Source organism: Excalfactoria chinensis, chromosome 1 (assembly GCF_039878825.1).
Source record: "Excalfactoria chinensis isolate bCotChi1 chromosome 1, bCotChi1.hap2, whole genome shotgun sequence".
Taxonomy (NCBI): domain Eukaryota; kingdom Metazoa; phylum Chordata; class Aves; order Galliformes; family Phasianidae; genus Excalfactoria; species Excalfactoria chinensis.
In genome coordinates, this window is record NC_092825.1 from 87,758,929 (window position 1) to 87,782,688 (window position 23,760).

At 49.9% G+C, this 23,760-nt stretch overlaps 2 protein-coding genes across 6 annotated transcripts in view; both read left to right on the forward strand.

The window, feature by feature from the left end:
- Positions 1–6,553, forward strand: part of IGSF3 (immunoglobulin superfamily member 3) — a 181,689-nt gene extending 175,136 nt beyond the window's left edge. The window contains exon 11 of the transcript XR_011902971.1: positions 6,543–6,553. The gene's annotated coding sequence lies outside the window, so the exon portion shown is untranslated. The remainder of the gene's footprint in view (positions 1–6,542) is intronic.
- BCL9 (BCL9 transcription coactivator) overlaps positions 1–23,760 on the forward strand; it is a 54,857-nt gene that overhangs the window by 453 nt on the left and 30,644 nt on the right. Inside the window, exon 1 of one of the 5 annotated variants that reach the window (XM_072330606.1) lies at positions 58–168. The exons of the other annotated variants lie outside the window; for them this stretch is intronic. The gene's annotated coding sequence lies outside the window, so the exon portion shown is untranslated. Of the gene's footprint in view, positions 1–57; positions 169–23,760 lie in introns of those variants that run through there. 5 annotated transcript variants of the gene reach the window in all.

Genomic DNA, 23,760 nt, shown 5'->3' on the forward strand with positions numbered 1-23,760 from the left:
ACACCTGTTGGCGGCCGGGCCCGAGGAGCCCCCGGGGGGTCTTTTGTCGGCCGGGCCCGGGGAGGGTGGCGGGGGGGCGGTCCGCGCGCGGTTGCGTTTCGCGCCCCGGGTGCGGTGAATCCCGGAGGGGTTCTGCCCTCGGAGAGCCGCTCCGCGCCTCCTCGGGAGGTCTGTAAGTTTGGCATCGGGTTTCGCCGGTCGTGGTCGTTTCGGTGGAAATAACAGACGGGCTGCGCGAATCCGGCCGTCCCCCCGTCCCGACGCTGCCCGAGCTGAGCGGGAGCCGAGGGGGGGGAGAGGGCAGGCGGCCGTGCCCCGCAGCCAGCGCCCGGGAAGAGAGCCTCGCTGCCGGGGGAAGCGAGGTGCGGAGGTGGGGAGGGAGACGCGTCGTCCTGAGACCCCGCTCAATCCGGCGAGGAAGATGGAGGCGAGCACTGCTGCAAAAAAAAAAAAAAAAAAAAAAAAAAAAAAGGAAAAAAAAAAGGGGGAAAAAAAAATACCACCCAAAAAATCCCCCCCCGAAACGTGCACGGCACAAATCTCAGCCGGCTTCTCTCGGCATCGCTGCCTCCTTCCGCCAGATAAATAAATAAGCAGCGAAAGAATGAAAGCAGAAAACCATGGCTGGGTGTAGTAGCGCTCTCCGCGATGTCTCCTCCATCCCGCGCTGTGCAGGCGGAAGCCCGGTGATGGAGGCGTGCGGGGAGACGCGCTCCGGGCTTTCGGGCTCGGCAGGGGAGAGCTCTCGGGCTGGGCTTGGAAGCTGGGAATGGGCCCCGTTGAGCGGTGACGTGGGGATGGAGATGCTGGCCTCGTGCAGCCGGAGCCGCGAGGAGCTCGCGCCGGCTCCAATGGTTTTGGTGCCGGTGGAAAACCAGTAGGAGAGGTGCCGGAAGGTGGGGAGCAGGCGGGGAAGGGTGGCAGATGGAGACCTGGGAGCAGCTTGGAAATGAGGGGGAATTTTGAAGTCAGTGAGGGCACGAGCAAGGGGAGAGCCTGGGTGAGCCAGATGTGGGGCAGCGGGGCTTTGGGGTGCAGGAGGAAGCAGAGGTCTGTGTTTTACTGCTGAGCAGGGGAAGGGAGAGCTCCTCATAAGCAGCCCGAGGGCTGGTGGCGGAGAGTGCGTGGCTTGCCTTGTTTGTGAGTGTTGTAGAGGACCTTCTGTTAGCGTGACTTTGTGAATCTCTGTTGATTATGTTGAAATCTGGTGACAGCAAGGACAAATCTGATGCTTCCCAAGATCAGCATTGGTGAAATAGGCCTAGGGGTGAAGTCAAGCTCCTCACATGCACCCTACCCCCATTCTTGGAAGCAAGTTTTTGCTGATGTACCTGCATGTGTGGCATGCTGTCCCTCCAGGGGGGCAAGGGGTACATGTTATAAACGTGCTTCTTGGTAGGCATGGCTTGGATCTCTTGTTTTCCTCGGTGTAGAACATCAGTCTATCAGTGAGGCACCAGTAGGATTTTACATCCGGCTTTGCATGAGGTCTGATGGGAGGTGCAGGGAAGTCAAGACCGAAAACCAAGATGTGCCACACTTTGGCTTTTCTGTTCACAGCAGCAGTCCTGTGATGGAGCAGACACACACCGCAGACATCACACGCACAAACAATGCCATAAAAATTTCATGCACATATACATGCAGGGAGCTGATCTCGGGTCAGACGTTCTCTGTGTGGTTCTTACTGAAGATGAGCAGAGAAGGAAGGCAATGCCTGTGCCTGGCAGAGAGGCTGGCGTGCTGTGCACGTGGACATATAGCACGTGTGCACGCTCTTCATGTCCTCTCTGGGATCACCTACCTGAAGTGCAGCCCAGTTGGCAGCGTGGGCAAGTCATGCCCCCGGATGGCAGTTTGATGCCCTTTCTGTTCTTGCTTTGTGCCGAACATCAGAGACCACTAACATGTCCCTGCTTGGTGTACTGAGAGGAGAGGCCAAGGGTGAAGCAGGCACAAAGGCAGCGGCAAGGAGCCTTGGGCAGAGCCACAGTGGGGATGCTGGGGAGGGAGCAGGGCCCTGGAGTGGGCTGTGAGGCGACAGCACTGAAGCAAAGGCGTGAGGAGACCATGTTGGGGGAGGAGAGCAGGCTGCTGTTTCCACATCATCTGAAAACTCAACCTGCTGTCAGGACAGAAGGAAGGCTTGTGCATATTTTATGTCACTTTGCTCCTAGGACAGCCTGCAGATACGATCAGCAGTGCACCCAAAGATCCTAGATGCGCCAATTGATGAGGGGACTGGGAGACAGGAATGATTCTTAGCCCCCTGTCCTTTGTGGACAGGCGGCTCTTTCTCATGCTGCCCTTCCCCACAGAGTGCGTATGCAATTAAGCCTCAGCTAGAGCATGGGATGTGCCTGGCTGCATGAGATGGGGATAGAAAATGGCAATGTCTCAAGGCTGGGGGGGGCATGGAGCTTGCCATGTCTGTTGTTGCCTGTGGATGGCTAAAAGGAACCTGAATGCACAAATTGGTTTTCTTTTGAGCTGTGTGTTGCTCCAGTCAGCTCCTCTCTTGTGGCAGAGATCTTCAGCAGTAGCTCGAGAGTCGGTTTGGTTGGCAGTAAACAAAACACATTTCACTCCTCCCGCCTGCATTTCACACTGTTTGGGACTGTCAGTCATGAAGGTTTGTCCTTGTCGGTTCTTCAGTGCCACTCTGATGTGGCAGAGCCTCACTTGCTGCTGCTGCCCCCAGAGATGTGAGCCCCACAGATGCTCCCTGCCAGCACCTAAGGGTGTATGTAGGCTTCTCAGGCACAGTGGTTTTGATAAGATCCTTGCAGACTTAAACACATGCATTATTCCTGTAAGCAAGTTCGTTGCCCATTTTGGGGCCCCTTGGGAGGCAAGTACTTTTGCTTTGTGATGTGGACTCATGTTGTCACTGTCCCCACTTTATCCTTCAACTTCTCCCATTGGAGAAAGAGTGGTCTCAAACACGGAGGTCTTGCAGAAGGTGGGTCCTGCTGTTGGCCTGGGGGAAACCCTTAGGCAAATTGCTCAGCTGCTCAGGTTGGTCCTCCTGGACCCAAAAAACATGAGTTGGGAACAGCAGTCGCTCAAGAAGCAGCCTGCCCAACTGAGGGCCTGTGCTGGTGAGATGCCATATGCCTGTCTGTGGGCAGCGTGGCAGGGTCCCACAGCATCGTGTGTACAAGACACACGTTTTACACTGAGCGTGACTCAGGCTATGATAAATTTTGCTTGAGCTATGCCTAAACTCGGTGCTCTGTTGGACAATGAGTTCTGTTTTGTCCTTCCAGCACAAAGCAGCGCAACTTGCCAGTGACATGGACTGTACATGTATTCCCATAACAACAGTATTACAAACATCTGGGGAACCTGGTAGAGCAACTGCCGTCCGTGTCTCCATGCAAAACAAGGAACTGGTTAACAAAAACTCAAGCGTCTGAAGCTGTACCTCCCCAGACTGTGATCTCATCAGATTTCCCAAGCTAACCACAACCTGGTCACTGCTTGGATCCTGGACTTGGGGGCGGGAAGGGGGGGGGGGGGGGGAGGAAGGCAACTTGCAGGAATCGCTATTTGTGATTCAGCCCGCTTCCCTCTGACTCAGTGCTGAACCATTCCTCAGTAGGGTATTTGGGGATAGTGTGCTTAGAACATTGCGCATCAGTTTAGTTCTTGGAAGTTGTGCAGCGCCCGGCTTTGCTTACAACCGAGCTTGCCTCAGCATCTTTCAGAAGAAAAGCAAAAACCAAACTGTGAAAACTACTTCTGGCTGTTGAAGACTCCACAGTCATTTTTGCAAGCGAAGGAAGGGGGTGGTCGTAGCCCTGGGCTCTTTGCCAGGTTCCAGCTCAGGAAATTGCAGTCTATCTAGGTAAAACTCCCCTATAGTTTAAATGAAAAAGGTATTCTTCTCTTACTTGTCTTACACTGTGAGTGCTGTGTTTCTCCGGAGCCTGGGACAGATAGTGCACTGGAGGCAGAGAGGTGGCTACGGCTGCTTGCTGGGAGGTTTTTTATGCAAAACCTGGGCCTTTTTTGCATTTTTGAGACATTTCTAGTGCAAAATGCTGTATACGCTTCATGTTATTAGAAAGCTTGGCTGAACGTGGGTCAATGTGCAAGTGTAAGCGTGAGGCTGTATGCTGGGTGCTGTTTGCACAACAGGCAGGCAGACAGCAAATGCATGTTTTTCCTATGGCAGAAAAACAAGGGGTGTGCTTTTAGTCTGCATCCATGAGCTAGATTTTGTATGTTTAGCAGCAGTTGCTTTTGTAAGCCGCTGCTAAAGCACGTAACTGGCCGTGTGCAATTGCAGTAATGGAATGTGAAAATGCAGCTACACACGGACCTGTAATCTTGCATGCAAAATACGGCTGGTCTAGTTCTCCAGGTACAAAAAATGGCCTAGGATTGTGCTTGCCCTTCTGTTTAACTGCGCTCACCTGCACTTTTCAGGTGGCAGCTGTGTGTATGGAGTGCTGAATTATTATCCTTGCTATTTTTGCTCCGAGGAGGAAATTAAATCATTACTGGTGGTTTGGGTAGTCCGTGGTAAGCACAGGATGGAGCTCTGGGGAGTGACAGCGATAATTTCATAACTCTGAAATCCTGAGGAAATGTGTAAAAATGGGAGATGAGCGAAGCGCTGACCTTCCCTTTGCAATACGGATTCATTGTATTAGCCATTGAGTCAGTTAATGGTGCCAGGATCTGGCTTTGCCTTCTGCCACATCCCATGCTCCCAGGGCTCCCTAGAACAGCAGTGTTTTGGCACAGATGGATGCAGGGCGACATATCAGACTAACACCAGCACGCACCTGAGTGTGGTACATCCTAGTCCAGGTTCAGCGGGTGCTGGTGAGGTGGCGGTGGCTCGCTGATGGGTAGCTCACTTTCTCTGCCACTTCACTCTGCAGCTTCTCTGGTGACACTGATAACAAAGGGCTGCTCAGCGGTAGGTGATATGGATCTCTCACAGCTGAATGGAGCCCACTAAACCTGAGTCACTGGCACTTCTCGCTAGCCCTGGAGCTTGGATGTCACCATCCAGTCCCTGGCTGGGGTGACTTTGGGCAGTGTGCTGTAAGAGAAGGCTGCACCCTCGCTATGAAATCAGGGTGCGGGACTTTCTTCTTGTAAAACACAATGATGTTTTGGGGTTATGCCCATCTTGCCATCCTGGGTCCTTGACTGCACACGCTTCCATTTTGCATGATGCTCGTTGTAATTGAATCTATCGATGTATATTTAATACACTTGGCACCACAGTTCGTAACTAGGCACTGCTTCCCAGCCTTCTGTCACTTGCTTTCACAATTACCATCTTCAAGTCGCAGCGGATGCTGCCGCTCGGCTCTTTGTCCCATTGTCGGGCTGGCTTTGAGAACCTGCATGTGGCAGACTCCCCACGTAGCCCCGTCCCTGGGCCTGGGTGCCAGCAGGTGTTCCAGGGCTTGGTTAACAGGACTGATATCTGTTGGGTTTTATTCTCCTCTCTGGTTTGCTAGGTGTGATCACGGGTGAGTCCTTTAACCTTGGCTGGCCTCGGCAGACTTATCTACTCCAGAAAGGTGTTGTAAGGCTTAATTATTGCCAGCTCTTCAGAGACCCGAGGGGGAAAAAAATGCGTTTTATTCAGAAACGTCTCTGACCTCTCTGGCCTCTCTGAGCCATCTTGGTGGTGCTAGGAGGTAGTCTCTGTTCTCCCTTAATAATGTCCCTTCCATTTTTCATCTGTCCGTTCACCCACTCTCTCAGCTGCATGTAAAAATGCCAAGCTGTCTGAAGTCATGGAAATATTTTTCTAGTCTTGACAGCCATGACAAGCATTCCTCCTCAGCGGTAAACAAACAAGGTACACAACGCGCCATTAACATCGGTTCGTAGCTGAGGGACCTTCGTCACTCACCACGAGGGGAATCCTAGACAGCGTGCGAGTCATGAAGGTGCGCTTCCTGGGGTTAAGAGAGCACCTGATCCTGCGGGATCTTGTGTACAGTGGGTGACTGGGAAGCTCTGTTTGCCTGTGTGTGTACAGGAGAGCAAACAGGCACCGGATATCTGGTTTATTCAGGGCTCTTGCATACCAAGCGTATGTGACTTTAGGGGTTTGATGTTTATTTGCATGCACGGAAAGACAGTTTTCTGCAGTGGCAGCTGAAACGTAAGGGTGGTATAAATAAAGCTGGATAAATATTAGACGCTCTGGAAGGAAAACAAAAACAAAAAGCTCAGCAAATGAAAGGGGTTGGTGAGCACTGTAGGAGCAGAGCCTCTGTTGCTCTTCCCGTGAGCTGTTACGTTGGCGAGCAGCTGGATCCGTACTATAGTGTCCTGTCCCTGCAGGTGATTCTCCACATCAGCGGTCAACTGTCATTTGTTTTGGTGCATTCTAGGTTAATTCACTCCAAATATCTCTACATTTGGATCTCTAGAGATTGAGTGTTGGTAAAAACGAACAGGTGCAACTCTCTTAGCTACCTTTCTTTGGTTTACCTCTCATTCTTCTCCCAAGCCATCTTCCTACTGTCTCTGGGTAGTGATCTCTCTGCTGTGCTCAAGAGGAGAAAGTCAGGGTTGTTCTTCACCTGTGTCTCTGACAGGTGAGTTTAAGTAGGAAGCTAAGCTTTTTTTCTGCCGTCTCATTCATCCACTGCATCCCTCAGTCTGTGCACCTTAGTTCCTCCATTCTTAAAATGAGGATGACAGGTCTTCTATCTGCTTTCACAAAACCTTTGAGAGATAGGAAGAAAAAAGCTCAAGGCTTTCTTCTCAGGGAGACCATAAATCCTTCTCTCACTCTTCCTCTCTCTCCCTTCTCTTTCCTATTTTCCTCTCATTTTAAGAGTTCTTATTATATTCTGTCCCTCTAGGTCTCCTCTACTTCCACCGCTCTGGCAATCTGTTTCTCTCTGCTGTTTCCACATCCCCTTCTATTTGCAGCTCCCTTCCTTCTGTTCATGTCATTTTATTCTCTCACCCTGTATCTCCTACCCTCCCCCATTATTCATGTGCCACGCTCTTCGTTTCTCCTCTCTCTGGTTGATTCTCCTGGATCCCTCTCTTGTGAGTCTCTCCACCTTGGACCTCTTTTTTGCTTTCCTCTGCTGCCTGTCCTCATAGCTTCGCTGCATGGGAGCTGCTGACTGTGCCTGCAGGCCAGGCTAACAAGGGCTGAGGGAAAAGGACAGCACATGGGATCAACCTGACAGCCTGAAGTCTGTCGTCTCACATTTTGCCTCCTCGTGTCCCTATACCTCCTTGGATGCAGCCTCGTGGATTGCTCTGGTCCTGGCTGCTTGTTCTATTCCCATGCTCCCAGCCGTCCCCTGGCTTTTTGTGAGCTACCTGGCTATGGTATAGCCACCTCCTCTGGCTGTCAACAGGAGATATCCGTGCTTGTCACAAGGAGAGTGACAGTCGCTGCAGGGATGCGTGGCATGGAGGAGCTCTTTCCCAGGGTGGGTTGCAGTAGTGCAGCAGGCTGGTGGGAGTGCTGGCCAGGTTGAGGCTCTTGGCAGCAGATCATCAAGAGGTCAAACAGACGGTGTTCAAGCTCAGTCAGTGTCTGTCAGGACAGGGCATGGTGACTTTCTTCACTGTTTCTAAGTAACACCACGTTTGTCCCTGGTAGGCATGACTCAGTCCCAGGCTAATAGAAGTCATGGACTTTGGTTCTACTACCCAAACAGTCCTTGATTTCTTTCTTCTGTCTCTGCAGCAGACTGACCTGCATCCATCCCTCATGCCCTATGTAAGGTGCCATACACCTTTTCAGTTTTTCATGTAGCTGTTTCTCAGTGCATGTTTCATTGCATCTCATGGGACTGAGGGGGAGTACCCAGCAGTGTCTGCAGTTCTCCTCTGCCCCCCATCTCAGTGGATCCTTGCTTCTCGCAGATCCTCTTTGGAAAATGCCTTGTATCAGGTTTCAGGCCCACTGGATTTTTCTCTGTCTGAGAAAGAAGGATGGAAAAAATCATTCAATTGGTTTTGAATCACATGAGTGGGAGCAGGAACCAACCCCAGAAGATAAGTGCTGTGACCTTTACCTCGCTCGGATAACTGAAAATGATAACAAATAAATACATCTTGTTTCTAAGCTCAGTCTTAGGGATGTGTTCCTGCTGGATGCTGTGGGAGCCAGAGCCAGGGCTCTTGTGGAGGGTGGAAATTCAAAACAGGCAACTGGCTGCAGTAAGGCAGCAGCCCCTTCACTTTCCTATTCAAAATGCAGCCCGTCCCAACCCAGACATTTGTGATGGAAGAGGACAGGGCCAGTGTCCCATCTCACCTGCCCTTCTGCTGCTGGGACCCTGGGTGTTTTTCTGGAGCTGGCACTATCAGAGACCATCATCTCCTGCAGCTGCCCCACAGGAGGTGCTGTGGAGATGGGCTCTCTGCAGGAGGATGGTGAGAGGAGGTATTTGTGGGGTCCTGTGGTGCAGTGTGCAGCCTGGGCACTGGCAAGAGACAGCCTGTATCCTGAAGGACTTCTTGTAGTCCAAAATCAAGGCATTCTTGGTGCTTTCTGTAGTGGTTGTGACTTGATGTTCCTCCACCTGGGTGTTGCTTCCCTTCCTTCCTCTGTTACTCAGGGAGCTTGTTTGCTTGGTTTCTGCTGTCCAAACCGCTGGCAGCTGAAGAGAGTCCTGTATGCGAGAGCTTGGGAGGATGTTAGGAGGTTCCTGGCACTCAGTCAGTGTAAAGCGTCTTATTTATTGGTGTCTTCTGCTCAGCTGGGATGCATTTCTGATCTCAGGCTCCCGAATTTCTCCCCTTTAACCACTCAGAGAATGGGGCTTGTGTGTGTGTCTGCTGAATGCTTCCCTAATGATGGATCCACTGTTGCCTTGCTCAGACTTTGGGTTCAACGACTGTGTTTCTGTTAGATCTCCAACCCACCCCTTTCTTCAAGATACCCAAATAAATGTGATTCAGTAGGCCACGGGCTGTTCTGTTGCAGCATGTGGAAGCATGTGCGTTTCCAGTATGCAATCTGATATGCGTATGGATGATTGCATTTGTAGTCTGCTTGTGTATCTGGGCCAGAGGAGGTAGCACGGAAGGCCAGGGCAGCTGGGAAGAAAGGAATGACAGGACTGCCAGGGGAGGGAGGAGAGAGCTCGGGAGCTGCGATGGGAGTGGGTAACAAGTGGAGGGAGGGGATCGGATCTAGGAGCCATGTTGCTCACTAAAGAAAATGGCAGAAGTAGGATATTGTTTGCAGAGGATTGCTCTATTCCTGTGTGTGATGTGTGGATCTTATGTGCCACACAAAGAAGTGGTAACTCTGTGGGAATGCCTCAGGCAGCTGGAGGGTCTGCTCCGGGAGGTGTTGTCACTGGGTGAGGCTGCTGAAGGGAATCCTGCTGGGCTCCCCTCTGACAGGCTTTGGGAAAGAGAAGCCTGTTCGAGAGGCATGTGGAAGGGAATGGAAGGGGGGGAGCTGTGACTCACCGGGGAACAATGATCATGTGAGGACAAAAGGGCAGGCTAGAAGAAGACCTGAAGACAATGGCACATTCCTGGTGTCTGGGTCTTTGGCTTTGGGATTTGGGCTTGAAATGTGTTTAGGAGCAAAAAATGGAGCTAGTGAGAGAAAGTCAACATGAAAGAGAAAGCGGGTTTTAGTGCATGCACAGTTCTGCATCTTGAAGCAGATCTTGGAAATCTTGAAGAAGCTGGAAGAAAGGATGCAAGGAAAGAAGTGACTGATCCATGTGGTGAATGTGATGGAACTGTTCTGTTCTATAGCACAGACCCCTCAGTTTGCAGCCTCGGCGGCTGTGACAGGCCTAGCAGAGGTGCTGAGTTGCTCTGGTAGTGCAGGGATGGGAGACCATGTATGTTTGTGATGTTGGTAGCACAGACAGTTGGGGCCAGAGATCTGAGTTCTGCTTTGCATTTGCGGGATGTCCAGTTGCTTCCAAAGTTGCTTTTAGATAAAGTGTCTTTCTTCTTTCAGTCAGTATGAAGCTGAAATCAGCAAATAATCACAGAATCACAGAATCACAGAATTATAGGGGTTGGAAGGGACCTCTAGAGATCATCGAGTCCAACCCCCCTGCCAAAGCAGGCTCCCTACACCACGTCACACAGGGAGGCGTCCAGGCGGGTCTTGAATATCTCCAGAGAAGGAGACTCCACCACCTCCCTGGGCAGCCTGTTCCAGTGCTCCGTCACCCTCACTGTAAAGAAGTTCTTGCGCACATTCGTGCGGAACTTCCTATGCTGAAGTTTCAGCCCATTGCCCCTAGTCCTGTCCCCACGCACTACTGAAAAGAGACCAGCCTTGCCACTATGGCTCCCACACTTCAGGTATTTATAAACCTGGATCAAGTCCCCTCTCAGCCTTCTTTTCTCAAGGCTAAACAGGCCCAGTTCCTGGTTTCTCAGTTTTTCAGTTTCCCAGTTTCTCCTGCAAATAATGCAGGAGAAGATCACGCCACTGTCACAAAAACCATCTTTTGGGTGAAAAGCAACAGTTGGATTCCCGTTCGACTTAATCCCTAAGCTAACCAGATAAAAATCCAGCACTCAAAGGCTTTATTTTTAAGCTTTGTCTTACCACCAGTTCAACCCAATTGGCAGTAGGCGAGAAGCACCGCGCTGCCTGCCTGCTGCTGTTTCCATCAACCAAAGGCAGGTCTAAGTGGTAGTTTTGCTAACAGCTGCTTTGACTTGGTGTCTCTTTACCTGAGAGTCTCAGTGTTGAGCTGGTGCAGAAATTCCGAGGCTAGGGGAGAGGAGGAGAAGCTGCAACATAAACACGGCCTGACAGGCTGTCCTTTATTTTTCTGACTGCAGTGAGAAGTCGGCTCTGTTAAAACCAACCAGGCTGTAAGCAGAGTGAGCCTGGGAGAATAGGAACTCCATTTGCCAGTCAGCTGTTTCCCTCGGCTGTCCTGTGAGGTACTCTGAGCCTCTGTTACCAAACGCTTGGGATGTAATTTCTAACCATACACAGAGTCGATGCAAATCATGCAATAAGTACATTCGGTGTGCTTAAGAAACGCGTTGGTGGTTGAGGTGCGCTGAGAAGGTGACTGGGACTGGGTGAGGGTTATTGATAGGTTATCCTGAACCGGACCACGATGTGATACCGCCCTGTTAATGCACGGTGTCCTTTAGAGCAGGCGGTGACTTGGGCCAGTCAATGGGTATGCCACCAGAGAGCATTGCTGCACCTTGGGAAGAGCCCTGAGGTCCGGGACTTGGGTTCCAACATGGCTTCTCTCCTGTGGAGGGACAGCCCATCTCCAAAGCCAAATGCTGGTGAGTCCAGGAATGATACAATCACCCCTGGATTTTTTCTTTTTTTTTGCATGTGTGAACTCCTAGAAGTCATCTATGTTCATATAAATGAGATCATTTGGCCTAATTAGTTCCAAGCTTAATTAGCAGTAATTATCCCAACATGGGAGTAATACCCGAGTAGGAAGTACTGAGTCCTCGATTAGATAGATCTCTAATTGGTGTTACAATATTGTAATTAAAGCATGCTTATACGCCTCTGCCTCTACAAGTGATTTGTTTTATGTCTGATTAAACAGGGAGTCCAGCAGCCTCGAGGAGGCCAGGACATCACCGCTGATTGAAGCACTGTATTATTCTTTGTTATAGGAAAGAGATGATGAATCACATCCACTAGAAAACACTGTGGGCCAAATTAATCCTTAGAGTAATTGCTGCTGGAGTTGGGGAAATTGCAACAGGGGTGAATTTGGCCTCGAGTACGTAAGCTCTATCTGTATATCACGCAGTTAAACAAATACTCATTTGAATGCGCAGTCTGGCAATTACACAATCAGACAAATGCAAGTAACTTAGTCTGTATCTGCAGTCACTGGATTGCACGGGTGAGTTTATTTGGCTGCTGCACCATTGCTGCAAGAGGACCTGCTCTGCTCAGGTGCTGCAGGCACCTGGTTGGGAGGACTTCACTCTGGGGCCTGCAGGAGTTCAGATAGCTTACACGGCGTGCTGCGTCCCCTCTGTGCTGCAGGGAGCCAAAGGTGCCTAGGGGGTCCTTGGGAGTACCTTGCTGGCTGGCAGAGGGTCCTCTTTCTTCAGCATTAGAGCTTCTGATCTGGCCAGTCCCTAGCAGCAAGCCCTTTAGGGGAGAGGGTAATCCTACAGCTTGAAGAAGTTAAAGAAGAAGAGAGCGAAATGGGAGCCTTCTGAAATTAGTCAGCTTCAAAGCATGAAAGCTTCCCATGTCTTTTTAAGAAACCACCTCCTTAGAACTTGGCAAGTGCAGCGCTTTATTACTTATCTCTTTGCTACATGAGTGGGCGACTGTACTTCCTGATTCGGCTCTTCGATATAGAGAGATCAGCAGCATAGGTCTGCAGGGGACAGCGACTCCTCGCCTACAGAAAGTAACAAATAAGGATCAAGATGTGTGCATCTTCTGGCTGCCATGGAAGTCCAGGCATATTAGGCTCGTAGCCATAGGCAGACGTGCAGACAGCTCTTTGCCAGCTGTTTCCGTGTTACAGTTGCAGCAACTGAGGCACCAAATCAGTTACACGTCTTGCTGGAGTTGGTGGTGTTGTGTACACAACCAGCAGCCTGCAGCAGGTCTCGTCGCCTCCCGCCGCACTCACAAAAACCTTTTCAAAAGGGGAGAGCCCAAAAGGAAAGAGATGAGCTGGGAAATCAAATGCGCCGCATTCTGTTAAAGCAGCGTTAGGGATAAGAACTGAAACAAGCCATGTACGGGAATTCAAAAGCAAGGGGTTTCCATAGCAGCGTTGCTTGGCCATATTGTATATACACTATTTTGCATTGCTCTCATGATATCAAAGGCATGGTCTAATATCTGTGCGTGCAATATGTCTGAATCAGAGTTGCTATGAAACTTAAGGCTGAATTACACCATGGAGGCATATTCCCGTGCAGTGCTGGGAGGAAATAACAGGACGAGGTTTTGTTCAGATTTTTCTCCGGTGATACATTTTTCTTAGAGAACTGCTGATTTGCCAAAGCTGCTGCTATTTTTGGGGTGTGTTGGTTCCAGTTTGGTATATCCCATCTTGGGGAGATAAAGGAAAAACAAAACAAGTGGAGAAAAGTTTCAAATGCCCGGTGTCGGAAAGTACTCGGTATTGGAATTCTGTCCTTCGGAGCCATCAGTTCTTTTTAAGTAAATTGCTACAAAATATGTCTAAGTTTGAAGTAAAAGTGCTGCAGGAAGATAAAATGAAATCTTGCCTTTGATTCATTTGATCACGGTTTCTGGGTATGGGTTGCGAGAGTGTTTTTTTCTCCTTAATTAGGTATGGAACAATGGTTTGAAATCTTTGAAAGATTCAAAGGAAGAGAAAGCCTTGCCCTCGCTCCATTCAGCAGGTGAGGAGTCCCAGGGTGGGAAGCTGCTGCCTGTCCCTGCTGGGTGCCCCACACCAGGGGTGGTGGGACCTGTCCTTCCCACCTCTGCGTGCTCCACGGGTGTTGGGCTCCTCCATGCAGCACAGCCCTTCCCTGTGCTCAGCCCTGCTCACAGCGTCTTATTCATGCTCTGAATCTCTTCAGGGCATGAGGAGGGACGTTCCACCCGGGGTTCAAAGGAGCACTCGCGCTCCTGGAAAAGCCCTGTGAGTTGGTTCAGCACCATCCCTTCTGCTGGCTGCAGAGTTCCCTCGCTGTCAGCATTCCTAAATGCTGGTGGAGCCTGCATGCCAATGTCTCCTTTCCTCCTGTAGCCTGCATGCCGATGTCTGCTCCTTCCCCCCTTCTCCCTGCTGTTGGAATTGCCAAGCTTTTGCTTGTGCCTGAAGAGTTCAGACGTGCTTTGCCTTGCGTCGAAGCCATTCTGGTTTAGAGAAGAGACTGCAGAAGGGGTGTGGGATAGAGGAGAAAAGATGACAGCTTGTTTTTGCTGTATGGCAGTGACAGATGCCGGGTAATAGACAGAGGCAAGCTGACAAACATCTGAATGAGTGGAAGAGACTCCTAACCCAAAGGGAGGAGTTGTGGTTTAGGTTAAAGCCACAAAGGAAGTGAAGGAGGTTACCACTTTCCTGTCTGTGGGCAGGAGGTTCTCCTTGTGATCATTTGAAGGCTTAGCTGCAGCTCGTTCTTCCCTAGGAACATGCTCATCCATGTACTTCTTGAAAAGCATTCGATCTGCCTTCTGATCTCAGGAGTGCCAAACATCCCCTTTATCCACAGAAGCCAGCAGGAGCCGAGAGTTCAAGAACCGGGAATCGCAGCCTAATTTATGGAGCCAGATTTTTTCAAGCGCATTGTTCAGCCACATGTTCTGTGTGGTGCTAAGGCGTGTAGTACATTTCTCTTTGCCTCCTCCCCTAGCGGGTTCCACTCGGATGTTTTGTTGTGAGCATCGGTAACCCTGGGGGCTGCTGGCTGGCTGCGGGCTGTAGCTGTATTGTCCTTGAGCAAGTTGTGCAGCCTGATCCGGCACTCTCTCGTGTGCTGGTGCGGGGCAGATTCTGAATGGGTACCTACCAGCGTGGCCTGTGATCAGTATTTCCCTTGATTTTCACTGCATGCCTTATTTTTAAAGGCTCGGAGGTTCCATCTGTACATGGCAGAGAGGTTTGTTGTCTCAGTTCAATGGCTTTGCTGCTCGCCTGTGAGGAGAGCGGCTGGTTAACCCCGGTGTGCTGCAGGAGGCATGCCTGGAGGGAGATGAAAGAGAACGGGACTGCCCTTACAAGAAAGGAGACCTTATCCTGAGCCCAAGCATGGGCATGAGAGCTGGCTGTCTTAACCCAAGCTATCAGCTGGCTTCTGCACAGTGAGAAGCCCTGTCAGTGACAATGACTTCAGTGTGTGCTGCCAGGACCTTCTGATCACTGCGCACTACCGTACACGAGAAGAGCATCTGAAAGGTGCTCCCTGAAGAGCCATTATGTGTTCTGTGGTCTCTAACCTTCCATTAGCAGATCACCTTAGCCCCTAACCCTGGCGCTGGGATGCGGTGGAGTCATTTCATCTACCAGGTGTGAAAATCATATTTGACCATGTGAGGATTGTTGCTCAGTCGGGTGCACTACAGGCTCGGGTTTTGTTTGTTTGTTTGTTTGTTTTCTAGAAAAGGACTTTGTTAGCACTGCAGGATATCATTAAAGATTCATATGTGTCAAATGCATCCTTTTTTTTTTTCCTTTTTTTTTTTTCAGAGCATTTGATTTTAGAGACCTTCACAGTATTCATTTCGGGTAGAATTTCCTCCTCTGTTTTAAAATATTCCCTTTCCCTCTGGATTTCTGTGTTACTATGTGCAGTGCTTTCCCCAGACTACACTATTAAACAGAGGTTCCTTGCTGACGGCTTTGAGAGACTGCTTTTGAAGCCAGAAGGGCTCTTTGCTGTGTCCCCTCAGTCCTGTGCTGTCACCCAGCATTGCATCCTTCCTGCTCCGGGTTGTATTCTGGCATCTAACAGAGCTATGGGTTTGCCTTTGACTTGTGTCGGTGGGTCCCCAAACTGTTCCGGCAGTAGCCCAGAGCTTGAAGTGGGAGGTGTTTGTTTGAGCTGACATGCACCAGCCTTCACCATGCCCTGCAATGAGGCCCCAGACCCCCGTTCTGCTGGCGGGGGAAGGAGCTCTGTGCTGGCTAGCTGAGATGGGGGATTCAGCCATCTTCTGGTGGCTCGTGCTTGTCAGACGTTGGAGGGCTGGTTCAGAGCTTCAAGCATCTGGCTGATGGTATTTGGCTTTGTTTACTGTAGTGCTATAGCCTTAGGGCCACAGAAAGTGCAGCTTTATTGAAATCATTGGAGTTGCGCTTGCTTATGGAAGCAGGCAACTGGGGACATGTTTTTTTGAAGCATGTTGCCAGTAACATAAACCCTTTTCTTTGGGAGATGCTTTGTAAGGATGGCTCATATGAGTGCCTGGGAAACATTGTCCTAATGGAAACAAGATGCGGAAATGATTGGGTCTCAGAACAACTGTTATTTCTCCCCCACATCTGTGACTTACCAAGTCCGCCTTCTGAAGGTTCTGGACCATATATGCACCACTGAAAACTGGGATGCTGTGGGGAACACCGTGGCCTCTATGTGCGGGGAGACAGTGAACCAGGTAAGAAAGTGAGCTGACTTGCATGGGACCAGAGGAGGCAGCAGTTGTGTTCACTGGATCAAGTGGCAGCAGTCTTTGTTGTTATCTTGTTCTTAAGCTGAAGGTGTCTATGCTTCAAGGTTCCAATGCTTACAAGAGATTCAAGCTACACCCTTTGATGCCAGAGACTTACATGAAAGCAATTACCAAAAATGCAAGTGGTTCTTAAAAACAATGTGGCCAGAGTATTACCTGCAGTCCTTGTTTGCTGGCTGGACTTCTGGCATTCATTTTGTTGTGATCTGAGAGAAAAGACAGGCACAAGGTGCAGGCTGCCTGCAGGAACAGCCTATGTTGCAGGCAGCTGAAGCACAGCTGCTATATCCCATGAAGGTAACATTACCTAGGCAGGTCCCCTCTACAGCATCATCTCACTTGTTAAATAGATGCTCTGAGATATAAAGATGTAGACAGAAAAGAAGCATGCTGTCCCAGGTGTCTCTGAGGATCTGCGAAGCAGGTATTGTGAGCAGATGCATCCATGCAAGGGAATAAACAGACATAATTGAAAAGAAGCTGGCAGATTTTGTGCTCAGATGGACTAGGAACTTTCACACAGTCTGTTCTTGCGGTTCAGCTGTGAGAGGCCAACACCTTCAGCAGAGAGGGACTTAGCAAAACGTTTGGACAGAAGTATGTCCAGTCATGACATCTGTTGCTAAAGTAGTCCAAGTGCACAAGTGAAAATGCAGGACTGGAGTGAAGCATTTATGTAGCTATGCCAAAACTCTCGAGTGCCCTCTAATAGAGAAGATGCCTGTTTTTGTCGGTACGGTCCTCTGTCATCTGGGATCTTGCAGATCTGAAAAGCCTCCGATGGTTATTGTAGAAGAAAGTCAGCGGCACGCACTGATAGTAAAGCGGTGTCTGAAGAGCAAGGGGGAAATCTGATTGTTTTCTGTGGAGAGTTTTCACTGTTTTATGTAATCTTTGCGCAGCACCTATAAATCAGTGACTAGCGCTTCTCGAATGTATTGCCTTCATCAAAAGCTGTTTGAAACAACAGGTAGCGCCTATTCATTCAGTCTGAGCTCCCCTGACATTTTTAAATGACAGATAATGAAAACTGTCTTCATTACAACTCAAGCAATTTCATCAGGCTGTCACCAGCAAACAATGGCAGACTAGAGACTGAACAGCCCTCCGCACCACTCTCCTCAATACCTGTGCAAATTTGCACGTCTTTGGGGCTCTAGGATGTGATGCAAAATGGGGCCGACTGCTGTCTGTTTCCATCCAGCTGGGGAGGGGATTCCCGAGCATTGAGTCAGAGCAGCCAGTGCCTTTTCTGCTGCTTCTGAGGAGTGTAAGGAGAGGTGATTTCTCAGGTGGGAACGTTTCTAGTATGCAAGGCACTCGCGGTCAGTAGGAACATGTTAAAATCTGTCTGGAAAGCAGCGGTCAGATGGCATAAAAATGGAGCGCAAATGTGAGAATGATCGTGGGTGAGAGACGTGGCTTATCTCACAGAGTGCTGAATTCTGCGCTGCCTTCAGTTTATGAATGGATTTAAAACACGGTGCCAAGCAGAGCATATTGCGGTTGTCTAATCCTAGGTGACAGAGGCAGGCATGATAGTAGGCAGAGCCTCATCCAAGAGGACTCATCAGATCAGCCCAGGCAGCCTGGCATTACCGCTACCTGATCTGCGGGAATCGGTCCCAGCCCCTGAGTCTGAACTGCCAAAGGGAAACCTCGTTGCAGTAGCAGCTGTTCCTGTGTGCTGCTAGCTTATCTTGCCCCGCTCGTCTCTCCCCAGCCAGCATTGCTTCAGGCGTGCTTGGGCTGAACGTCAGTCACTCGGGTCCTTCTCACCTCGCTCCCCCTCATTCACAGGCTTAACCCAGCCGCCCCCCGCCGTTAGCTTAAGAGGGAGCAGAAGGAGCATTTTGCAGCAAAGCATCGTTTGTATGAGATGGCCGTGGTGTGGAAGAGGCTAGCGCCAGGGAGTGAATTATAGGGGCACGGGGGAAGAAAGATGCTGCGGTAGAGAGAGGGTTGTTATTGGAGCACACGGGGAGCCAAATGACTGAGATAGAGGGTGTGGATAAATAGTTAGAAATAGCCACAACGGTGTGATTTGGAAGGAAAATCAGTCACTGCGTCAGCCCCCGGTGGTGCTCAGTTTAGGGAGCCGAGTGGTAAATTACAGGCGGGTTAGGGCTGCAAGAACATCGGTGACCCTGTGAAGTGCTGGGGAGAGAAAAGTTGCAATAGCAGGGAGTAAGATTCAGATCTCATCTATCTGAGTATGAGTATCTCAAGGTGAAATAACAGAAGGAGAGGAGGCGGGAATATTGATTTCTGCCTCACAAAACAGACAACAACGCCTACTTCTTCATAGCGAGGATTTAACCATTCACTTTAATGGGCCGGTCTGCAGTACCGTGGGGGCTCGGTTTCTTCTGTGCAATCTAGAAGGGAAATCATGCTGAAGTTATTTTTATTTTATTGTAGCCTCGTGGGAGAGATGTGAGCCACGTTTTACCCTCAAACATCTGTGCGCTGACTGCAGGGGCGGCTGTGGTCTGTGGTGCTGCTGCCCCTCTGTACGGCAGGCGGGCACCCCGAGCAGCTGGATGCTGGAAGAGCAGCACAGTGAGGCACAAGGAGCCTGTTATGCCAAAAGGGCTGTTGTACGTGTTGACCACAGATGACTTCTGCCCGTCTGAAAAGCATACTTAGCCTTGTTCTGTTTACCCTGTGAAAAGAATGCTCCTAATGAAAGGTGCTTTCTTCAGCTCTTCGGGGCATTCTCAGAAATATTCCTTCGGGGTTAACATTTTGTTTGGTTGGTTCGATGCCATGAAATTGTATGTGTGTGTGTTTGTGTGTGCCCCTGCACGGTGGGGCAGGCATTACAGAGCTATGTGGCTGTGCTAGGGTGCTCTCTATCTTGGAACAGGCTCATCAGGTGGCTGAATGGAAGCGGGAGGTGAGCTTGGCAATTTTCTGGGCTGCAGCCATGCCTGTTCTCATTGCAGTCAAAGACAATCATACACATACAAAGGGAGTGTAAAGTGATGGCTGAGAATCTTAAAATGCTCAAGGGCCAGGCAATTCTGCAGCCAAATTCTCCTGGCTGGGCCACAGCGCTTGCTGTATGTTGGCGGTTCTCTGTAAAACATAGGAGCAGTGTAATGGGAACAGTGTTCCTGGGCAAACATTGGTTTTGGAATCTCCTGTGTGCCAAATTTTGCCACCTCTGTTTTGTATCAGTTCGTATTTTTCATGCATTGCACGAGCATATGTTTCCCCAGATTCTGTTTACCTATTTCCCTTCTGATTCAGTATCTCTTCTCTCCTTCTTCTTCCCCCCCCCCCCCGGCCTTTTTTCTTCTTCTTTTTTTTTCTTTAATCACAGGAGATAAAACTGAGCAGTTATCTGTACTGCTGCATAGCATTTGCCTTGTACCTGCTTGTTGACTTTGGAGACGACTCTTTAAATAAGGCAAGAGCTTCCCGCACCTGCAGTGTTATAATGTGTGGGATTTGTTCATCACGTTTCAGTTTTGTTGTGGGATAATTCGAACATTGGATGTGTAAATAGAAGTTTACTTATATTAAGTGTAAGAAGTGTTTGTCCTGGGGAGCTGAGTTTAGTCAGCCCTTGAAGAAGTGCAGATCAACCAGAAGGCTGCCTGGAGATGCGTTCTTTGTCATGTATTTTAACCACAGATCTGGCTCAGTGCTCCAGCCCAAACCTGATTAGGGCTCAGGTTGTTTGGAGATTGATGAGTGAATAAGAAAACACCAGATTAAATGCTTCTCTCTGCAGATAGGAAAAGTGAGAGTGAGGCATTACTTGCCCAAGCTGAGTTTGCTATCATGCATATGCTGTTGCCACAGGGTGATGTTGTGTAGCCTGCGCTACCAGCCTTCCTAGCAGACGTCTGTACCCTCTGCAGCCAGCAAGGCAGTGGCAGTCTGTATAGGTGAGCTACAGGTGGCTTTGTGCCAGGAGTGGGGGCAGAGGTAGGGATGTGTATGTGTGTTTTAGCAAGAAGGTGTATATGTGTCTGCACATGGATACGTGGGTATTGTTAGAGATATGTTTGATTTTCCCTTCTCTATGAGTTTGTACGGTTCCACACACATCGAGGTGCAGAGGGACCATTCACCTGAAACCAGTAAGGAGTGTTCTTTGGTGTTTGCAGGTTTGAGGGTTGGCAACGCTGTCTGTGCTCAGAGTAATGTCTAATGCTAAAAGAAACTGAACTACAAACAAAGCCACAACCATCTGCCCCCCTCCCCCTAATCCCCATTTCCTCATCTTTCTGGAATGATTTATAACAGATAAAATGTTTTTTTGGAAGAGGCATTCTATCCAAGTTAACAGCGGATGTTAAATTACCCTTTGCTGTGGTCCTTTGCCGTCTCTTCTACACCACCCAGATTTAGACTTCATCCCACAGCACAATCCGTGAAGATATCTCCCCTGTACCGAAGCAGAAAGATCCTGGCACTCTGAGAACCATCATCACCTGGGTTCCTCACAGACTGGGGTGTTTTCTTTTGAGAAGGCTCATTAGAACACAAAGCCACGTAAAGCTCAAAGCTGGTAAGATTTCATAGAGTGCAATCTGCCTGTGGTCCTGCAGCTCCAGAGTAAAAAGAGGGCAAAAAGCCCCAGGCCCAAAGCAAACAAAGCAAAACATCCTTCCAGTGATGTGTGTTCTTCATTTCCAATCATGCCGGTGTTTTACACCGACATTGCACAGGTGTACGTGAATAAAGAAGTCAGGGATCAGTATAGACAGCAAGGCTCTTAAGGAGTTAGTGGAGCTTTCCTGCTGGAAGGTTATGATCACTCTGAAAGTGGGAAATCTTGCTTCAGCAGACAGGAAGTATGTGATGCAATTGCAGCACAGAGTTGCTGGAGATAAAATAGCCCGTAAACTGAAAAGATTCGAGGGAACACTTTGCATGGCCAACATGTGCCACGTCAAAGCTAATGATGAGGAATCCTTTGACTGAGAAGCAGTGGTATTCTGACCACGGCGCACGGGGTTACTGCATCCCGTACCTGTAGGGAGGAGCGTATATCCCTGATCCTGGAAGTAATAACTGTCTGCAAATTCTTCTGAGTGGTGGCAGATTTTCTTGAAGGAACGGCTCTTAAAGCATCAGTAGCTGAAAAGGCACAATCTGCTGTTTCACTTGAGGTGATGTTTCTTTCACGTGGAACAGTTGTGTGGTTAGAGCTGGTTTAGCTTCAGAAAGTGGATCGTCAGCAGGGTGTAACTTCAGACAAGAGTCATGCCTTCAGCCTCCACATGCTAAGGCTTCCTGTCGCCATCTTTACTGCCCTCAATGCCATTTTCAAACATTCCTCTTCTTCAGATGTCTCCACCTCCTCCAGTTGTGCCAGTTCAGCCACTTGCAGGAATGAAATCTGTGTCGGAGCTGGTCTGGCATTAAGGGGTTTTCTTGTTAGTAAGGCTTTTAAAGTAAAGCTGGATTGTTTAAATGGCTCACCTGTGACTGTGTGGCTACATAAACTGTTTGACTGGCACCAATGAGTGGCAGTGACTGTGAGAGAGAGATTGTGGCAAGATCCTCTATGTCTGCTGCAGATGGAGTAGTGAAGCGGAGCCACAGCCCTACACACTCATAATATTATTTGCATGAGTAGCTCCATTGTATTTCAGTGGAACTCTACTTACACATGTAAAACTCACTATTTGCAGGGCCAGGCCCCTAAAGAGCATAAAAGCTGGAATTGGGGTGTGCCGGCATCTATAGCAAGTGTAATGCAAATGCATTTTGCTGGCTGGCCTATCTCGTCTAATCTGTTCTGCAGAACTGGAGCTCCTGTAGCAGCTTTCCTTAGGCTTGGTTCGCACTGATGGAAGAGGAACCTGCTTCTGAGTTGAAAAGCTGGTCTTCTGACACTGCTGCTGCCAGGGAGCTGTGAGGAGAGTGTACCCAGGGTGGTGAGCTGCACTGTTTCCAAGGTGTTCTTGGATTTGCTGGAGCGCTCTGCAGAGCCAGGACAGCTGCCTTCTCCGGTGCTGCTGTTACAAGAGTGGTGAGAGGAAAGCAAACCTTGTGATAAAGTGATGCTCTCCAGATTGGCCAGGGCAGCTCCATGGTCCGGGGCCTGACTTACGTGTCTTATGGCCTGTTGTCACAGTGAACGTCATTTGGGAGCCCCTTGTTGTCAGTTCCCATGGTAAAAGCCTTCAAGGACAGCACCAGGGAACTCTCGGCTGAGAATCCCTGCCTTGGGAATTCACCGCTTGTGGCGGTTTGCTGTGGCAAATTCCCAGAGGCAGCGGGTCTGGCATCAAGTTAACTCTTGAGGGTGAAGCAGAACACCTTGATAGTTGCTATCTGGAGCCCCAAAGAGAGGAAGGAAGAGACATAAAGCCGTTGGAGGGGAGAGGCTTGGTGTGGTTATTTGAGACCGCTGCCTGCAGAGTTGCACAGTCATTTATAACTGTTTGAAATGCGGGGGGATGGGGTTAGGGGGATGGGAGGGGAGCCAGAGGAACCACAGCATATGTGAGCTCGGAGCATTTTATGCTCCCTTTCCCCCTGTAACTCCTCCAGGGAGAAGACAGCAGAGTGCTCGGCCAGAGGAGGGACGAAAACAAATACAGCAGCCCGCTTTCACCTCGTGCTTATCGGTGCTGTTGTGTTTGTCGAGGCTAAAGCGCAGCATAGGATTTCCAAAGATGCCTTGAGAAAAGTGAGGCTGGGTGCCTGGCTTCTTTAGTCTCAGGAAAATCCCAGCTTCTACCGCCCAGGGTAAGCAAGCTTCCTCTTCAACAAACCGCAACGGGTGCATGCTAACAGCGAGGGCAGGATTGGCTCTTAGGCCTGCAGCACCATCTGACCTGTACTCTGTGTTTTGACCCGGGCATTCTGCGAAGCCTCACAGTTTGCTGAGCCATCTCTGGAGTGGGAAGTGCAAGGGAGAGAAGAATGTGGGTGTTCCAAAAAGAAGGCCCGTATCAATGTGGAAGTAGGTAAGGCTTGTGCATCGGCAACAGAGTGGGCTGAGCCAGTGGCAGCAGAGGTGCTAGTTCTAAGCAGAGCTGAGCAGTTAGGTTTCACCAGCATTTCCACAGTGTTCCTGACATCAGTGGGAAGGTTCCCCTGGGGCTAGCCATGGTGGATGGGTTGGAAAGGCTGGCCGGGGTCTGGGAGTGCCACCTTGGGGTCAGGGATCCTGGGAACAGACTTGTGTGGAACCTGTAACCTAGAAGTCAAAGGGCTGAAAGTCTGTCCAGTGGGTCTGAGAGTTGGAAGGACTGAAGGCTGCTGCTAAGAAGTATCCAGCTTGAGGAAGAATATGGGTTGGAGTTAGTTACTGTTGCAGTGTTCTGGAGGTTGTAAAGAGGTGTTGCTTGTAGCTCGGTAAAGGGGCCGGGCAGGGACTGTAGGGTAGGAAAAGACACCTGGGGAACCAGGACAGAGGAAATGGTTTCACCTCCAAGAACAGCACCCTGTGATGGCAGGGCTGCCTTCTGGGATGGTGCCAGAGGTGGGAAAGGGACCTGGCATGGCAGGTCATCTGAGGATAGATGGAGAGCCCACCGCATTTCTGTTCGCTTGTGGTGTATTGGCAAAACAGGTTATTCGAGCATTGCGGATATGCAAAAAACCAGCAGCCTGCTTTCCCCAGTGAGACCGCGGTGGTTCTGTGCACCTCTGTCAGCTGCGGGGTGGGAGGA